At 42.0% G+C, this 19,516-nt stretch overlaps 1 protein-coding gene across 1 annotated transcript in view; it reads left to right on the top strand.

The window, feature by feature from the left end:
• The window catches only part of ERC2 (ELKS/RAB6-interacting/CAST family member 2), a 917,787-nt gene that overhangs the window by 897,531 nt on the left and 740 nt on the right, over positions 1-19,516 (top strand). The window lies entirely within an intron of this gene.

The following is a 19,516-nucleotide window of genomic DNA, read 5'->3' on the forward strand; positions in this document are numbered from 1 at the left end:
GCTCAGAGAACCTCCTTTGATATCCAGCAGTCTCCTGATGCCTTTTCCACAGAATCAGAGAGGTTGAATAACTTGCTGGTAGTTAAACAGCTGTTAAGTGACTTAACTTTGACCATCTGACTAAGGCCTTCTGACCCCACTTCTAGTTTTCTTTACTCTCTAGGACACTTTCAGTATTGGAAATTGTCTTAATGGGGTACATTTGAGCCCTAGCTATGATGGAGGCTAGGTTTTGAAGAAAGGGGTCATTCTTGGCAAAGGAAGTACCAGGGTAGAGATGAATCTGTGTGTACATGATATTGGAAACCATCTTTGGGGAGAGTGTCTGTGGATACAGCTGGGAGGAGGGGGATTGTTCAGGAAGAAAGGGAAAGGTTGGCCTTGCCCAGTGAATGAACTGTTTCTGATACATAAGACAATAGGGAGCTATTGTGTACTCTTAAGGGAGAGTATGATACGAAAACTGTCACATGAAATAAGTTTGGAACCAGTATCTTTGATTAATGATAGAATGGCTTCTGAGATTAGGTTGTTGGGTCATTTCTACCTATGAGCGCTTACCTTGGGTTTGGGTGAAGCTTGGGTGCCTCCCAGGGCATATTCTTCTTTTCTGCATACTTAAGAATAGTTGGCCAGTAATGACTTAGGTCTTTTATTAATGCCCCCCAAAACCATGCAAAGAATAACATAACAGCTTCTTTCAATTACACAGCCTATGAGACATGGAAATTTAAAGTCTTTTCCTCTGTAGCACAAATTTCAAATCATGTCCTATAAAGCTTCAGGACCTGAGAGATCCTTGGGCCATTAACCTTAAAGTCCCAGAACTAAAGACTTTATTTTGCTGCCAATTTCCATCTCTGTCTGTTTCTAAATAATCATTATAGGTACGTTATTTTGTTAATGGGTTATTTCCCAAAATGGGAAAGAGAGAGAGAGAGCGCGCATTATCCGATTTGGGGTGCTGTTTTGTTTTGTTTTGTTTTGTTTTGTTTTGTTGAGTGGGACCGGGCCTGAAATGTCCCCAGGCTCATGCTGTTTCTGAGCCATAATTATGCTTTTTAACCCACTCCTTTATGTCTGGGTCCTTAATGTCCAAGCTCCTATATAATTACCAAGTTTCAGAGTGTGGGAATGAGACAAATATTTTTTGCATGACTTTACCCTATACATTACTGCAATGCCGTATTATTACAAGAAATTTCCTGAACTTGGAGCTGTACCATTAACTCTCCCAACTTGAAAGGACCCAGCAAAGAGATACACCCAATCTTTGGCCCATGATGCAAAACTCAGATGGACAGTGACTTGAGCCAGCTGAGGGCTCTGGGGCTCTTCAGGGAGGACTTGAGTTTGGCAGTGTTGCACTAGTTCAGAGCCTGCCGGGGACTTGGGAACCTTTCGTCTTCCACCCAGCTGTGTTGCATAACCACAGCCGTGCTTCTCGTTGCCGTTGCGAAGTACATGCATTCTTCAGGATTTGAAAGGGGCCAGGTTTGTCAAATGCCTCTCCTGGAGGAAGTTGCTATGTTAGTTTGCTAGAATCTGAAAGGATCAGGCTGGAGGGAGGAGAGATGTGGCCAGCAAGGCAGGCAGAGCTCCATTTAGCCCTGGACTGCTGAAGTTCACAGAGACACAAGACTGCAAGAGACCAGGTGCCACGGCGCCAGTCTCAGGAGTCTCTTCCCCTGAACCCAAATGATTTCAACCCCATTTCCTTCTAATTTGAGGAATAATTTGTATCTCAGCATTTTTATATATGGAGCAGAGAAATATTTTTCTGAATATTCAAATCATTTAAGAAAGGAATAAAGGAACGAGTAAACTCCCTGAAATCCAAGCACTTGGCAATAACCATCAATATTTTGTGCTCATCTTTCTGGGCCTCTCTCACAGGTGCATGTATGTATGTATGTGCTGCACACACATACATATGTAAACCTGCAGATATGTTTAAGTATAGATATTTATATATTATTTTATGTGAACATGTTGTTTTATCATCTGCTTCTCCTTCCTTTCAACTCCATGTTGTGATACTTTTTCCTTCTGAGGAATAGAAATATATATTACTCTTAAATGGTTTCTGAGGATTCCATGATATGATAATGGATATTCAGTAATTTGTTTAACAAAATCCTGACAGATGAACATTTTGTTTACTTCTCATTAATCGCTACTGTGATCAACATCCCAGTGAATATCCCTTTATCCTTCCCTCCTTATGTACCTATCTAACTTTCTTTTCAGGAGGAAACTGTTTTATCCCAGGGCATGCATATTTTGAATTTTTTTTTTTTTTTAAAGATCTTATTTATTTATTTGAGAGAGAGCATGAGAAGGGGGAGGGTCAGAGGGAGAAGCAGACTCCCCGCCGAGCAGGGAGCCCGATGCGGGACTCGATCCTGGGACTCCAGGATCATGACCCGAGCCGAAGGCAGTCGCTTAACCAACTGAGCCACCCAGGCGCCCAGGATTTTTTTTTTTTAAGATTTTATTTTATTTGAGAGAGAGAGAATGAGAGAGAGAGAGAGAGCATGAGAAGGGGGAGGGTCAGAGGGAGAAGCAGACCCCCTGCCGAGCAGGGAGCCCGACGCGGGACTCGATCCCGGGACTCCAGGATCATGACCCGAGCTGAAGGCAGTCGCTTAACCAACTGAGCCACCCAGGCGCCCTTGTGTTAAATTTTCTAAGTCCTATGAATTTGACTCCCTTAGGTACCTCATGTACATGGAATCATACGGTATTTTTCTTTCTGTGACTGGCTTATTTCACTCAGCATAGTGTTCTCAAGGTTTATCCATGCTGTAGCGTGTGCCAGAATTTCTTTCCTTTTAAAGGCTGAATAATGTTCCATTGCGTGTATATACCACATTCTGTTTATCTATACATTCGTCAATGGCCACTTGGGTTGCTTCCATATTTTAGCTCTCATGAACAATGCTGCTATGAACAGGGGTGTATAAACATCTCATTGAGACCTGTTTTCAATTATTTGGGGTATATACCCAGAAGTGGGATTGCTGGATCATATGGTAGTTCTATTTTTAATTTTTTGAGGGCCCACCATACTGTTTTCTACAGTGGCTACACCATTCTACATTCCCACCAACAATGCATGAGGGTTCCGATTTCTCCACATTCTTACCAACATTTGTTATTTGCTGTTTTTTTTTTTTAAAGATTTTATTTATTTATTTGAGAGAGCGAGAATGAGAGAGAGCACATGAGAGTGGGGAGGGTCAGAGGGAGAAGCAGACCCCCTGCCGAGCAGGGAGCCCGACGCGGGACTCGATCCCGGGACTCCAGGATCACGACCCGAGCCGAAGGCAGTCGCCCAACCAACTGAGCCACCCAGGCGCCCCATATTTTGAATTTTAATACACAGTACAAAAATGCCCTTGAGAAAGCTTATTCTAATTTACAATCCTGCCAACAGTGGATAAAAAGCACCTGAAGAACAGGGAAACTAACTTCCCTTTTTTTAGGATTTTCTGAATTTTACCCAGCTCCAGAATTTTACTTCTAAATACCTACAAGGCAAATATGTTTCTAAGGTGCTGTAACTTTGATATCCATCCACACCCAGATTCCAGAACAAGTCATTCAATTGATGGTTATGAAACCTGGAATAAAATCAGCAATCACTAAGATTCTTTATTTGTTTACTAAGATTAAGTAATTCTAAACTCGCTTTGTTTTTTGATAAGGTTAATATAAAGGCAGGTTGAGGGAATGCCATAGACACAGGGTACCAGGATTTCAGATAGGCATTTGTATCAGTTTGTATTTTTTTTTTTTTTACCAGAGAAAAAGGACTAAATGGTGGTCCAGTTGGATGGATTTATAGTTGTTTTAATAACTCCAGCCTAGGCAGGTTGGTTAGGGAATCCTGTCACCTCTACAGAGAGGTTGCCAGAAGTGTTGGGCTCTGTCCTTCCGGCATGTACATGGACCTAATAATACGGTCTTTGGAAACACACTTTTTGAAAATGTGATGGCTCAAAGCTGGAAAGGTTACTTCAAACAATGGAAGACATAATTAGAATTGAGAAAATCAGCAGGATGGAACGATAAACACAAATTTGGTGAGGATAAGTCAAAGCAAATACTCAGTAAGGAAAAGAATGAAGTTTATACTTAGAATTACAATTCTGGCATGCACATGCCGCATGTCTTTGTGTGTGTGTGTGTGTGTGTGTGTGTGTGTGTAAATGGCAAGGAAACTGGCCACCAGGATATGAGTTCAATCAATTGCAAATTTGAATATGAGTCATCATTGCACAGCAGATGTTAAGAGATCAGTGCAACATGGGAGTCTATTAATTATTTTAAAATAGTGTTTAGCGCAGGTTAAGGACACATGTGAAGACTTGGATTATTCAGACTCTGTTCAGGGACTTACTCTCTAAGAGGAGCCCTGACATACTGTAATGACCCCTTGTGTGATGGGGTACAGAGAGGAGACAAGGAGAAGTAGAGAATGGCCAGTAGAGAGGACAAAGAATGATTAGGCTAGGTAAGCCAGAGATAGCAGGCATAACTGTATTGAAATGTCTAGAGACCTGGGCCGCCTCCCAAAAAGTAGAATTGGGACAAGTGGACTGAATCTGCAGCCAAAAAGCTCAAAATATGTCAGGCACGGGAGAGGGAGGACATCCCCTTTAAGCCATTTAATATATTCTCTCATAAGGTATTGTGTTTCCCATGGCTAGGTAATGTATCCACCAGGACTGCTACACAGGGAATTCTTGTTTGGGGAAGAAAGTTGTATTAGATTCTTCCCACCAACACATGCATGATGAGTGGCATTTACATGCCCTGTACTCTCCCGTGGATGGCCCAGACTTTGAAGAAGCCCACAAGCTTCTTGCAGAGAAGTGAAGCACCATATTAACTGCTCACACTAGGACTCCTGCTAATGTTCCACTTATAACCACCGCCTGCCTGCTGGGGATGTGGCACAGAGGGAAGGGGCCCAGCTTTGTTTGCACCCAGCACACCAGCTGCCTAATACTTACCCCTTTCTCTCCTGCTTAAGTGAACATTCCAGATGCTGATGTGTTCCAATAATCAGAGGTTCCCCGGCATCCTCAAATCCAGCCAGTCTGTGCACATTTCCCTTTCTTTTTTAAAAAAATTTTTTATTGTTATGTTAATCACCATACATTACATCATTAGTTTTTGATGTGTTCCATGATTCATTGTTTGTGTACAACACCCAGTGCTCCATGCAGAACGTGCCCTCTTTAATAACCATCACCAGGCTAACCCATTCCCCCACCCCCCTCCCCTCTAGAACCCTCAGTTTGTTTCTCAGAGTCCATCGTCTCTAATGGTTCATCTCCCCCTCCGATTTCCCCCCCTTCAGTCTTCCCCTTCTGCTATCTTCTTCTTTTTTTTTTTCTTAACATATATGGCCTTATTTGTTTCAGAGGTACAGATCTGTGATTCAACAGTCTTGCACAATTCACAGTGCTCACCATAGCACATACCCTCCCCAATGTCTATCACCCAGCACGCCATCCCTCCCACCACCACCCCGACTCCAGCAACCCTCCATTTGTTTCCTGAGATTAAGAATTCCTCATAGCAGTGAGGTCATATGATACATGTCTTTCTCTGATGCACATTTCCCTTTCTTCACATAGCCTGCTCGTACTTGCTTTTTTCCCACTTTTACTTAGGTTCTTGTCTTTCTGAAAGGAGCTCTCACTATTTTTTATATATATGTAATTATTCTCACAACCAATAAGAAAAAAGTCCCCTGACCCTTCTCCCAAAGTGGGCAAAAAGACATAAAAGGAGACTCACAGATAGTGAAATAGAAACAGCCAATAAATGTATGAAAAGATGTTCAGCCTCAAATCATAATTAAGGAAATATGAAATTTGAAATATGAAATATGAAATTTTCGTGTGTCAGATTTTTGAAGATTAGAGTTTAAAGAGACTCAGTGTTGGCACAGTCTGGGGAAAGAGGCACAGACTGGAAGCTGACCAACATTTCTGAAGGGAAATTTGGTGATAACTTTTTTTTTTGAGATTTTATTTATTTATTTGTCAGATAGAGAAAGCACAAGCAGGGGGAGAGACAGAGGGAGAGGGAGAAGCAGGCTCCCTGCTGAGCAAGGAGACCAATGCAGGACTGGTGATAACTTTCAAAGTTTAAAATGTGTATGCCCTATTCTAGGGATCTCTTCTGAATCTCTTTTCCTAGCACATTATAGAAACAGCTTTTATAAGCTGTTTCAGCATCCATCCTTATTGAGAATAAGCACATGAGGACAAGCAAAACTGTCCCTTTGGAAAAGGTTTTTTTTTTTTTTTTTAAGATTTATTTATTTATTTAAGAGAGAGAAAGAGAGAGAAGGGTGGGAGGGGCAAAGGGAGGGGGAGAGAGAAACTCAAGCAGATTCCATGCTCAGCACGGACCCTGACCAGGGCTCCATCTCAGGACCCTGAGATCACAACCTGAGCTGAAACCAGGAGTCGGGCGCTCAACCAACTACACCACCCAGTTACCCCAAGAAAAGTATTCTTTAAAGCATTGCTGAAATAATGAAAAACTGGAAATCATGCAAATGTCCCTCATTCATTCTGTTATTCATTCATTCACTTATTCATTCGTTTACTCATTCAACAAACATTTACTATGTGCCCATTGTGTGCCAGGCAATGTTTTAGGTGCTTGGGATACAGCTTTGAACAAAATAAATTAAGAGTTCTGCCCACTATTTTAGTACATCAATAAGATTGATAAATAAAAGTACATGCATGGAATGGAATAATAAGTAACCATTAGAAATGAGGTCACTCTACATGATCTTGATATGGAAGGATAGCCAAGAGATATTGGGCATTTTATTTTTAAAGGGTATGTGCAAGTGTCTGTGTTTGCATTATGCCTGAAAATTGTCTGATAAAACTGGCAAAAAACCTTAACAGTGGGAGTGGATATTGGGGTAGGCAGAGAGGGAATATTACTTTTCTCTTCATAAAGTCTTTTGTACTGTTTAATTTTTCATAGCTAGTATATATGCTTTATATAATAAAACACTAATAGATGCTATAAAAAAGAAGAAATTATGAAGCTAAATCAGTAGTTCCGCTAGAGAACTAAGACTCATATCTCAAAGAAAATGGAAAATTCCTTAACCTATCTGTAGACATTGAGACCCGAATGATTAGGTGTTTGATGCTGTTCAGACTGCAAGAATGGAAATTAATACCATAGTACTTTGGAATGCAAAACGAAAGACATAAGGTGGTCCTGTGGTGTTACTGGTCATGGGCATGGTGGACTTGTCTACACATGCAAATCAAAAGGGAAGGCAGCCAGGGATAGGGGAAGGGCCTGGGGCCAGCAGTTGAGTATTCTAGGGCTTTCTCTTGGGTTTATGATTAACTTCAACCTTTTGGAGCCTCAGTCTCTCCTTCAGTAAAATAGTGAACTTGGATTCATTGATTTAAGGTGTGACTTAGCACTAACACTGCATGTATCTGAATAATTCTGGTAAGTCCTCATTTGTAGGAGAGGGATTTGAGATAGCTCCTGAAATTCTCGAGAGTCATAGAGAAGATCACCTCAACTTTCCAGTTCCCCACCTTCTCCTAGTGCTCTGAAAAGGCATTAGTTATATACTTTAATATCTGCTTCTGTTTAGATTCAAATTTAAGTACATTTGGATATTTTCTTCTTATGCTGTTTCAACTTCAGGATGATAGAAAATCGGGCTTTTTGGATTCTACCCTAAATAGGTGATTAAAAGAAAATGATTTTCAAAATGCATCCATTTGATGAATTTAATTTAATGTTTGGGGGCTGGGGGTGCGGGAGACATGATTCAGCACACCAGGCATCTCCAGATGAAATCAGAACGTAATTCCATCCTTTCTGGAAATTGGATTTCTGTCAGATCCACAAATCCAGGAGTTCCACTTTGCCTCTTCTTTGCGGGTGATTTTTTACAGGAGAAGAGGTGATGGTTATGGATGAGTTTTCATTTTTGCATGCTGAGGGAATATCAGTTCAAGGGGCATGTGACAGGACCCGCGAATGATATGCCTATTGTGTCTGTGTGTCCCTGGGTGGGGGGCGTCCACAGAGACCTACCCGGAGTGGAATATGTGACTCAGACTCTTTTTTCCACGTAGAAGTAAATTGGTCCTGGCTAGGGTAAGTTCAGCGTATCCCATATAAAGCTAGTAAGGGCACTCAAATCCAAACAGCGAGCAACCCAGTGAGAAGATAAACGCCAGAGGGAATGTTTCATAGATTTGGTATTTGGGACACTCCGCTGCCATTTCTCTCTTCTCATTTGTTTTCCAACTGATTGGAAAACTACTAATGAGCGTGTTTACATTTTCTCCAGTTGTTTTACCCAAGTGTGAGAGCAGCTGGGGAGAGGGGTTTGTTCTCGGTCCAGGGCCTGAGCTGGTTCTTCCTGCCTTCCCCCTGCTCTCTGGCTGCCAGGCCCCCACGCACTGCCAAACCTCTGCTCTAGTCTCACCGCCCCTCCCTGGGCTCTCCCTGTGTGCAGCATGGCCAGCAGCCCACACCCTCCCTTTCTCCCCCTTTTGTTGTCATTTGTTTTGTTTTGAAGGGGCTGAGGTGCAGAAGAGGTCTTGGGTTTGTGCCCCTCCTCTCACCTTCAGAACTGGGAGCAGGCCCAGATTTCATTTGCCCCCATTTCTGCATCAAGGTCAGAAACCCCTGGAGGAGAATGTCCTTCTGTCCTCTGACAGTTCTTAGGGATGCAGTCATTCTCCCTGGGCTATTCCAAATCCCTAGACTCTGCTGTCTACAATCCAGTCCATTCTCAGCTGCTTTGCTCTTTCCTTCTGATGGGGGTGTCTCAAGCTTCAGTCATTTTGAGAACCATCTTCACGATGTTTTCCACATCTTATGATATAATGTGTATGAATTCTGTGTTTGATGTGCTTGTTATAATTTATTACATTTTTTTTAAAGATTTTATTTATTTATTTGAGAGAGAGAGAATGAGAGAGAGAGAGCACATGAGAGGGGGGAGGGTCAGAGGGCGAAGCAGACTCTCCGCTGAGCAGGGAGCCCGATGCGGGACTCGATCCAGGGACTCCAGGATCATGACCCGAGCTGAAGGCCGTCGCACAACCAACTGAGCCTCCTAGGCACCCATAATTTATTACATTTAATACATTTTAAAGTAAATCGTAACTATTAAAAAGTCCATTTACTCCCCGTGAATCTTCTTGCACATCTCCAGGTATGTGGACACTTGTCTTCTTAGCCCTCACCATGTAAGACTCTCTGTCCCTTGTTGAGGCACTGTTGGGTTACTCAACCCTTCAAGTTCTCCTTAGAAGAGACGCTCATGGCCAGTTTCCAATCTATCGGCCAATTCTGTTAGGCCAGACTCTGGGGTGGTTTTGTATTTTCTCCTTTCTTTCTTTCTTTCTTTCTCTCTCTCTCTCTCTTTCTTTCTTTCTCTCTCTCTCTCTTTCTTTCTTTCTTTCTTTCTCTCTCTTTCTTTCTCTCTCTTTCTTTCTTTCTTTCTTTTCTTTCTTTCTTTCTCTCTTTCTTTTTCTTTCTTTCTCTCTTTCTTCCTTTCTTTCTCTCTCTCTTTCTTTCTTTCTTTCTTTCTCTCTTTCTTTCTTTCTCTCTCTCTTTCTTTCTTTCTCTCTCTCTCTTTCTTTCTCTCTTTCTTTCTCTCTTTCTTTCTTTCTCTCTCTCTTTCTTTCTCTCTCTCTCTCTTTCTTTCTCTCTCTCTTTCTTTCTTTCTCTCTTTCTTTCTCTCTCTTTCTTTCTCTCTCTCTCTCTCTTTCTTTCTTTCTTTCTTTCTTTCATTCATTCATTAGTTGAGGAGAAGATGTGGTGATACCAGTTCTGCCTAGGCCAATGATAATAAATATTTGTGGACTGTATGAATTGAATGAAGACCTTGACCTCCCTTGTCAGCACAGTTTTAGAGTCTGAATCCCAATGCCTGCAAATAACCTCCTCTGTTCCCTTCTTCCTCCTTTCTTTTCCTTTTTCCTCTGTCTTCTCTCTCTCCCCCTTTTCTTCCTTCCTTCCTCCTTCCCTCCCTCCCTTCTTTCCTTCCTTTCTGTCCCCCCTTTTTTCTTTTTAGTTAAAAAATTGGCATTTGATTTTGAAGCTCACTTTCTAAAGAAACTTGTCATAGACCATGCACAGAATGCATCCTTAGCAGGACAGTCTGTTTTTTGTTTTTTGTTTTGTTTTTTTTTCCAGAGACCCTCTATTGACTCTGAGTTGAAACAGTTTAGACTCCACATAAAATATGCATTGTTTACCCAGGCTCTTCATGCTCTGCATACTGTTACAGTCCTTGAAGAGCTTGTCAGTGACAAGTAAGATAAATGAATGAAGAGGACTTTACAAGTGTTTAAAAGCTAAGTATAGCATGTGCTGCCCACTACTTAATTAAACAGACCTGTGCTTAACTAAGTAACTTTGTGGTGGAAACTTCTAGGGCCTTCCCCTTCCCCCAGACCCCACCACCTCCAGCAGTGCTCAGGATGTTAGAAATTCCTTGGTTGTCTGCAGTTGCTAATATGTTAGACTAGCTTCAAAACCACCTTGGTTGAAGCATTAAAAGTTAGTATGGATTGCGGATAATGACTTTGAATTTATATTAGGGTTAGTCAGCAACAGGGACTCCTTTGAAGCTCGATTGATCAAGATTTTACAGTATGTCTGAGTTTCATTCTTTCAGAGAACTTTAAAATCAAAAGTGAACTTCTTCTCTTCTCAGCTCTGGAGTCAGTGTCCAGAGAGTCAGAGCCCATTCCCCAATCAAACTTAATTTTTTTTTTAATGTAGGGGTCAGTCTTTATGGATCTGAGCAGTAGGGTATGGTGGTTACATAGAAGGTTCTGGAATTATAATCCCAAATCTACCAGTTGTGTGATCTTGGGTAAGCTTCATAGTCTTTCTAAATCTCAGTTTCTGGGCACCTGGGTGGCTCAGTCGGTTAAGTGTCCAACTCTTGATTTCGACTGAGGTCATGATCTCAGGGTCATCAGATTGAGCCCCACAACAGCCTCACACTAAGCAGGGAGTCTGCTTGAGATTCTCTCTCTCTCCTCCTCCCCCTACCCTCCCCCTGCACGCTCACTCTCTCTCTCTAAAAATAAATAAGTCTTAAAAAAATAAAAATAAACACCAGTTTCTTCATCTGCAAAGTGGGGATAGCAATAGCCTCTACCAGGACTGATATCCAGGTCACTTGCACTTGAGTCACTCTTGGTTTTTACGGGTTTGTGCCCCTGTCATAGCAGCTATTTTGAATATGCCCCCCACCTCCAGCCTACATCACTGTTGGTGTAACTGACTAAATTAGGTGACAAGAGCCAAGTGCTGTGCTTGGTACACAACGGGCCAAGGTAAGCATTGGTTGTTGTCACTGATATTTACAGGTGGCTCCATCTCACAACGCTGGCCTTATTTCTGCCACTGTGAAGGATCCTAACTTCCCCATTATCAGCAGAGCACAGAGAACTCTTTCTCTGGAGATAATTATCCCCCCATGGGCTGCACTAGCTGAGAGTAGAACAGAAGTGAGCATGCTTTCCCTACAATCATTATCCACAACCTATCCAGGAATTCCTTGGGTTTCTAAAGTGGCAGCAGTAAGTAGTTTACCAGAATAATTTCTCTCCCTTGACTTTAGAAGGGAAAAGGAAAGAGAAACTGCAAAATGTACAACAAGACATAAATGTACAATAAGAACAGTAGACTAGCATCAATCCATGTGGAGTTTTGTTCATGCTAAAGACACCCTTCCCTCTCTTGCCCATTTTATAGATTCAGGAATTGAGGCTCATGGAAAAGTAATTCAGCCTGAGTCTCAGACTGAATATTTGGCAGAAACAGAATTAGCGGGACGCCTGGGTGGCTCAGTCGGTTAAGCGTCTGCCTTCGGCTCAGGTCATGATTCCAGGGTCCTGGGATCAAGTCCCACATCAGGCTTCTTGCTCAGTAGGGAGTCTGCTTCTCCCTCTGCCTGCTGCTCCCCCTGCTTGTGCTCTCTCTCTCTCTCTCTCTGTCTCTCTGACAAATAAATGAATAAAATATTAAAAAAAAAAGAAACAGAATTAGTACCAGGCCTATGTTACTTTCCTAAGAAAGATGAAGATCTATCTCCTCAGGTGATAAGAAATCTAGAGAGCTGTTCATGGGAAGGCCTGGTAGTCACCAGAATCTTAGTCCTGTGCAAAAAGTTAGACAGAAATAGGCTTATTAATCATTTGCTGCGATTCTCACGAAAACAGACCCAGAGACAAAGATTTGGTGCACATAGTTTATTTGGGAGGTGATCCCAAGAAGCATGGTGAGAAAATTGAGAAGTGAGATAGGAAGTGAAAATGCCAAAAAAGGTGCATTGATGTGTGCTTTCCTGCTATGATCAGCCAGGGATGCCCTCTGCTAGGGACCTACTGAGATTCTGAAACACCATAGGGTGCTTCCACCAAAGGACTGGGACACTAGTTATTTATCCATCACCTCCTTCCTCCCTCATAGATTGAGCATTATTCTGAGAATGTGAGCTCCCCACACTTTGGTCTGCCCTGTTCCCTGGCCAAACCTGCACCTGTGGCCAGAGGAAGACCTTAGGCAGAGAGGTACATGGACTTGAGGTGGGAAGACAGCAGCAAATCCAGGACTGTCCATTCAAGCTGCATGTGACTTCTAGGGTAGAACAAGAGGATATGGGAGGGGCACTGACATTCTCTATAATAATTAAAAATAAAATAAAATCAGGGTATTTAATGAGTAGATAACAAAAATAGCTTCTAAACTCTCCATAGTGACCTACTACTTTTCCATTTATAAAGACTGAAGGAGGGCCTTCCACAAAGTTGGGAGGCAGATGGTTGGCAGGAAGGACTGATCAGCTGAATGAGTTGGAGGCTATCAGACCAGTTTTCAAGGCAGGACTGATGTTGTAGCAATAGATTGTGTAGACAGTTGTAAATACATAGATGTCCAGAGCCTGGCCCATTTTCCCAGAGATGTCATAGTTTGACATGTGTAAGCATATGACTATGGCTCCATCTTAAATTCCTTCCAAAATGTCTCAAGTTGATAAGGCCTTTTGAAAAATAAGATAATGAAGTATCATCTCAAATATGTTTCCTGCTCTCCCCACATCCAATACAGGAATGAAGAAAGCAACACACACACATATATGTACACACACAGACACACACATCCCTCACAGCTTGGATTCCAGTTCCCTTATTGATCTATTTTTCCTCTCAAGGTGAATTTACCATGGAATATCCCCAGGCTACTCTTCTTTATTCCCATATCCATTGCCAACTTTTAAGTCTTAGCTCAAGGCATCTGATCCTTGGAACCTTATTTGATGCCCTTGCCCTCAGCTGGAGGGGATTTTTCCTGTCTCCAGGCATTTATGTAAACAATCCCTTCACTTTTATTTTCCTTCCCATAGTGTGTCATAGTGAGTCCTTTAATTCCTCATGTCTTGTTTATCTTTGCTTTGTCTCCAGTCTCTGGCCTGAGACCTTACCCTTCACATCACTACTGTAGGACTCTGGAGTCAGAAACCTGGGTTTCAGTCCTGTTCCCCCACTCACCAACCAAGCAATCATGGGCTTGGTTTTCTCATTGTAAAAGAAGGCTCATAAGCGAAATAAGTCAATCAGAGAAAGACATGTATCATATGACCTCACTGATATGAGGAATTCTTAATCTCAGGAAACAAACTGAGGGTTGCTGGAGTGGTGGGGGGTGGGAGGGATGGGGTGGCTGGGTGATAGACATTGGGGAGGGTATGTGCTATGGTGAACGCTATGAATTGTGCAAGACTATTGAATCACAGATCTGTACCTCTGAAACAAATAATACAATATATGTTAAAAAAAAAAAAGAAGAAGAAGATAGCAGAAGGGGAAGAATGAAGGGGGGGAAATAGGAGGGGGAGACGAACCATGAGAGACGATGGACTCTGAAAAACAAACTGAGGGTTCTAGAGGGGAGGGGGGTGGGAGGATGGGCTAGCCTGGTGATGGTTATTAAAGAGGGCACGTTCTGCATGGAGCACTGGGTGTTGTACACAAACAATGAATCATGGAACACTACATCAAAAACTAATGATGTAATGTATGGTGATTAACATACCAATAAAAAATTAAATAAAATGACTTCCACTGAAAAAATTCTTAAAAAAAAAAAAAGCGGCTCATAAGAATAGGTATCTCAAAAGCAAGGAGTCAACAAAAGCATACCATCCAAACACTTAGCGTGGCACATCATTGTTCTTGTCTTTAGGGTTACAGAAGTTTGGTAAGTTTTGAATGAATTTCTGTGCGATGTCCAGGGTGGAAGCCTTTCCATCACTGATTCTTACTTAATCCCATAAAGTTCTCCAATGCAGCATACTCCCCTAATAGCTTCTTCATCCTCCAGCTTCCTTTTGTCCTCCAAGAGTGACCCAATCATTGGAACCCAGACTCCACTCAATTATGATTCATTGCCACGTGGGCCTGGTGGATGTACAGGAAATCCCTCTCCTCCTCACTGTCCAGTTGTTGTCTGCTTTCTCCATCTTTTGCTCTGAGACAAGAACTGTTGACCTTGCTCTGATTTGGCAGAAACAAGACCAGTAGAAGAGTTCTGGACTATTTCAGATTTCCCTGGCAGGAAAGAGGGAGAAAAGAAACCCTGATAGAAGAAAGTGTAATTGCTATTGTATGGTATTATCTCCATATCCCATAGCAACAAATCTTATTATATTTTTTCTTATTTAAACCATATTCATGAAGGTTTTATTGCTAACTTGATCCAGATGACTGATCAAAGCATAGTTCATTATTGCCACCTTGCTAAAATATTTTTAAAGGCAGTTTTAATATTACACTTTTATAGCTACATATTGCCATTAAGCTATTGAGTCTATTACTAGTCAATCAAGGATTTTCATTTTGTTTCAAGAGCTCCTTGGATAAACTCTTCAGAAATGTCAAAGAGATGGAGTATATGGCACCTTTTCACAGATGGTGTTCATCAGGGATTTTAGTTAATGGATAAAGTTTCAGTTTTCCGTGGTTGACTTTTGGTGCTAACAAAATTATTCCAAAAGCCCCTGCTCTTCTAAAGGCTAGGGGATAGTAAGGAAATGAATCCCATAACACCACCAAACCTCTTATTCTTAATGAGGTAAGTAACCAGGGACATGGAGTATTTCACCAGGTCCATTTTACTAAAGAATGGAATATATCTTGAAGAAAACCAATTCAACTTTTCCAACAGCTCCAAAACTATACATTTAACCTGCTCTCCCACTCCCAAGAACAGCAACCAAAAACAAATATACAATAAGAAGAGTTAAACTATCACATGAAGAGTTATATACTCAATTGGCTCATCATAGAAGCTAATTATGTACTTTTCCCTTCACCTGTTCTAAAATACTCTATACCCATTCTGTTCATTCCTTCATATATCCATACATTTATTTGACACACATTTACTAACTACTTATGTACCAGACTCTGTGCAGATGGTGAGTACAAGGGTGATTCAGACATAGTGCTTCCCTCAAGAGAATTTCAACCTAGTGGTGGAGAAAGCCAAGAAAGCAGGTGATTATGTACCATTCACTAGGATAAGTGTCGTGATGGAAGGGGGCTTGCTTGGAGGTGGGTACGGGGTCCTGGGGAAGGCAGTGGAAGAGCACCTAATCCCTTCTGAGGCAGGCTTAGGGAAGGCGTTTCTGGAGGTGATGGTGTTGAAGCTAAAATGGGTATAACTTGGGTGAAGGGAGAGAGGATGAAGAGCATGACAGGAACAGAGAATAGCACATCCCAGGGATGGAGACACGGAGCATGAGAGGTGAGGTTGGGAGGTGAACGGCAAGCAGTTGCCCTGCAAGAGCTCTATAAGCTGTGGAGAAGCTGGGGCTCTTTTCCTGAGGGCAGTGGGGAGTCTCTGAGGAGCTTGAAGTCAGGAACTAACAGGGGTTGATGTCACTCCGGCTATAGATTGTGTTCAGTGGGAGGCAGGAGTGCGACGGGAGAGCTGTTAGAGGAGTCTTTCACCCTAGAGAAATAAGGTGGCGCCTGGAAGAAAGAGGAAGTGGAAAATGAAATCTGATTAGAGATGTCTCAGCAGTCATGACATAATATAGGTAAAATGAACGTAACACCCGTTAGCCAAAGGCAAACCTGTCAGGTCAGCAGTTTGATAGACACTGAAAAGGAAATAAAAGTGGGCTTCAGCACATTGCTAAATGAGTCTGTGAGTTCCCAAGTGTAGTGCTGTGGAAAGCTCTCCCTCTCTCTAACTCCATATTAGTTTTCCTGGGACTCCAGTTATGACTGCCCAGAAGAAGAGCTGTTTAAGTCTCTGTGATGGGCACCTCGTGTATCTGTCAACTACAGGGATATGAACCATTGCACACAGAGTCACCTGGTCAGCGTGTCTGGAGTTAGTTGAACAAATGTTATCCTTGTTACAAATTTCTGCAGTTTTTTCCCATCGATCTTCAGGGAGTGTTATTCATGGCTTCTTATCCTTCCAGACCATTCTTGGTTTGTTAGGAAACCAATATAATTGGGTAAGGATGAGAATAGTGATGTAGATTAAAAAAAAATAAGAGAGATCCATTTTCAGTTTGGTGATTAAGTGGGCTGGATTGGTCAAACTTTTTTTAGAGAAGGAAAAACTAGCAACCAGCCTGTAAGAAATCGGTCACAGTTTAGGGGATATGTTACAAGCAAGATAAATAAAAATGGTCTAGAGTATCAGGCCAAACTCTCATTATTCATCTCTGTTTCACACTCTTCTCTTCCAGTCCAGACTAATCAAAAGAAGCCTCTTCCGCTCACAATTGCTATGTGTACATTTCCCCCAGATCTGGTATTCACATGAACAACATGGTTTATTTATATTTCAGCACCAAATTGGAAAGATGACATCATTCATTTACAGTCTTCATCCCATGACATGCCTATTCTCCAACACCTCATTTCAGCAGACACATTTAGGACTGCATATAGCATCTTGTTTAGCTTGTACATTCTTTTATGGGATACAGTTCAAAGGTAGGGAACTTTAGGCTTGTTGCTGGTATGAAAATAATCTCATAAAATCACAGGAGCTTCCCCAAAGGATAAGGACATTATGATGTTTACAATAGCAGAGTTATTATTTGTTCATTTAGGCTTCATCGTTCAGTCCTGGTGAGCTCCTTCCTTCTTGACCATAGCAGGTCTTACAGCTCCCTTCAGGCTCTCCGAGTTCTATTAGAAGAAACAATTTCAGATTTATTAGTTCATGAGTTCAAAAGTACAGACTCCTGACAATACTGGAGTTTTGGGTGTGAACACTGAATTAAGAATCTTTTGTACAAGGGCAGGCTGAATGAGGGGACTCTCAGTACTTGGTTGGCAACAGCTCCAATGACCTGCTCTTTCTCACAAGCTATAACTTGTCCATTGGGTCTTCTGATGCTTTAAATAGACAAGAGAAGGATGAAAATGCTATCAGCTGCCAAATGTTGCCTGAGATTTTTTATTTAATTGTTAAGTGGATCTTTCTATTTTTATTGTTTTTATCCGTATATATGCATTTTTTTCTGGGGACTTTCAACTATTGTACACATTTTGCAAAATGGAGTACGTTATGAGACATCCCCTGGCAGATAGAATTGGGATATGAAGTGTTTCCAAAACTTAGCAGAACCAAAGCATCTATAGGAAAGCTGTTTCTACCTGATTAGCTGTTTGCCTCTTCTGCTAGCAGCATGGCAAAGAGTAAAGGCTAGAGATTAAGAATTGGAAGACCCAGGAAATCTCCATGTTCTATGGAAAGAAGGAGACTCTGGGGGCCGAAATCTCCGCCTTCATTTTCTAGCTGCAAGTGAGGACAGTAATTATTCTTCCCAGGGAAGGTTTGAGGATAAGTTAGATTGTAGGTGAAACATACTACAAGAATATACTATGTTAGGTCCAGAATTATTATCAGAATATTATTTATGTTATATGATAAAATTCCAACCGGTTGGAGGCTCTGCCATGTCAGCCTTTGATTGCCAGCTCTCTTGAAGTGCTGATGGCTCACTGTCATCTTGGGCCACCAGTGGGATTGTTATGGCAACTCATGAGATGTCCTCAACTCTCGGTGACCTTCCCTGGCTAAAAACAAATGTGCAGTCACCTCTAAGATGGCAGCATCCCTCACAATTCTGGCCCTTCTTTCTCTCAGTTCCCTCATTGCAGCAGCATGCACAGTGTATTTACATCTACTGGGCCCTGTTAGATTCTGGGGAGAGACAGGTGAAAGAAGCAGCCTCAAGTCTACCACCCGTTGGACAGATAGATCTGAGGTTACAGAGAGACGATAAGCAGAAGGTGCACGTGTCCTGGCATTAGGGGTGGGATCAGGAAAAGTTTCCCAGAGAAAAAATCCTAAATTAGCCAGACACAGAAGGTAGAGGTGAGGGAAGGTGGTTGGGGAGCTACTGCAGGCAGAGGAAACAACATGTATAAGAAGGAGAGGTTTCTTACTGTAAACAGCAAAAATAATAATAATAACAGCATTTGATTTTTATGGTAAGCCTATTATGGGTCAGGTCCTGAACAGACACTTGAAGCCCATCAGATCCCTTGCTCCTCACAGCGACCCCAGGGAGGGAGGCACCATTACTCCCATTGTATAGTTCAGGAAATTGAAGCTTACAAATAGTTAACTCTCATAAGATCATGGAACCAGCAAAGAGGTAGAGCAGGAATTGAATCCACACAGTCTTCTCTCCAAATGTGTATTCTCTGCATTTCCTGGCTTTCTGGGCTGGATATTTTTATCTGCCTTTTTCCCTCATCTTTAGGCATTTTTCTCGATTCTGTGACCCTGTTTGGTCAACTCATTGCTGGTCTGTTTCTTGCCTTGCATAATAAAACAATACAATTGTATGTCCTGGGAATTTAAACCATGACACCTAGCTGCCTCGTGTGACAAACATAGTGGGACATAAATGACAGTGGTCAGCTCTTCCACATCAACTCTGCTCCTTTTGCCCAATTTCCCCAAAGAGCACTATCAGTTAAATTGTCCACAGAGAGCCCTTTCCTCAGAAGCCACCAGAGTGACAAACCTTCTCCATCACTACTTTTGCATTTGGCAGCTTTTGAGTGGATTCCTCTGCTTGTCTTGCAAGACCATTACTTGTCTGTAGTTTTGTGTCTCCACCTGGCCCTGTCCCATCTTTTTTGTCCAGGGCTTCCTTCTCTTGCTTGCTCTAGAGTGTAGGATGTGATTGTTGGCAGTTTCGTGATTGCAAGCTTACTCTGGATCTGTGTGATCGCTTGATAATGTAAAACAGAGCACCTTTGGGTATATGTCCATTTTTTCCCCTTTTAAGTCACATGGTGGGGGGGAGTACACTTACATCTTATGTAGGTCCAAGAACATAGTAGCTTCAAGGATGTGACAAAGACTCTTTTACCAAATGGCAGGGTGCGTTCTTTATTGAGTTTCCATTTAACTA

The sequence above is a fragment of the Neomonachus schauinslandi genome, chromosome 1 (genome assembly GCF_002201575.2).
Source record: "Neomonachus schauinslandi chromosome 1, ASM220157v2, whole genome shotgun sequence".
In the NCBI taxonomy this organism is placed as follows: domain Eukaryota; kingdom Metazoa; phylum Chordata; class Mammalia; order Carnivora; family Phocidae; genus Neomonachus; species Neomonachus schauinslandi.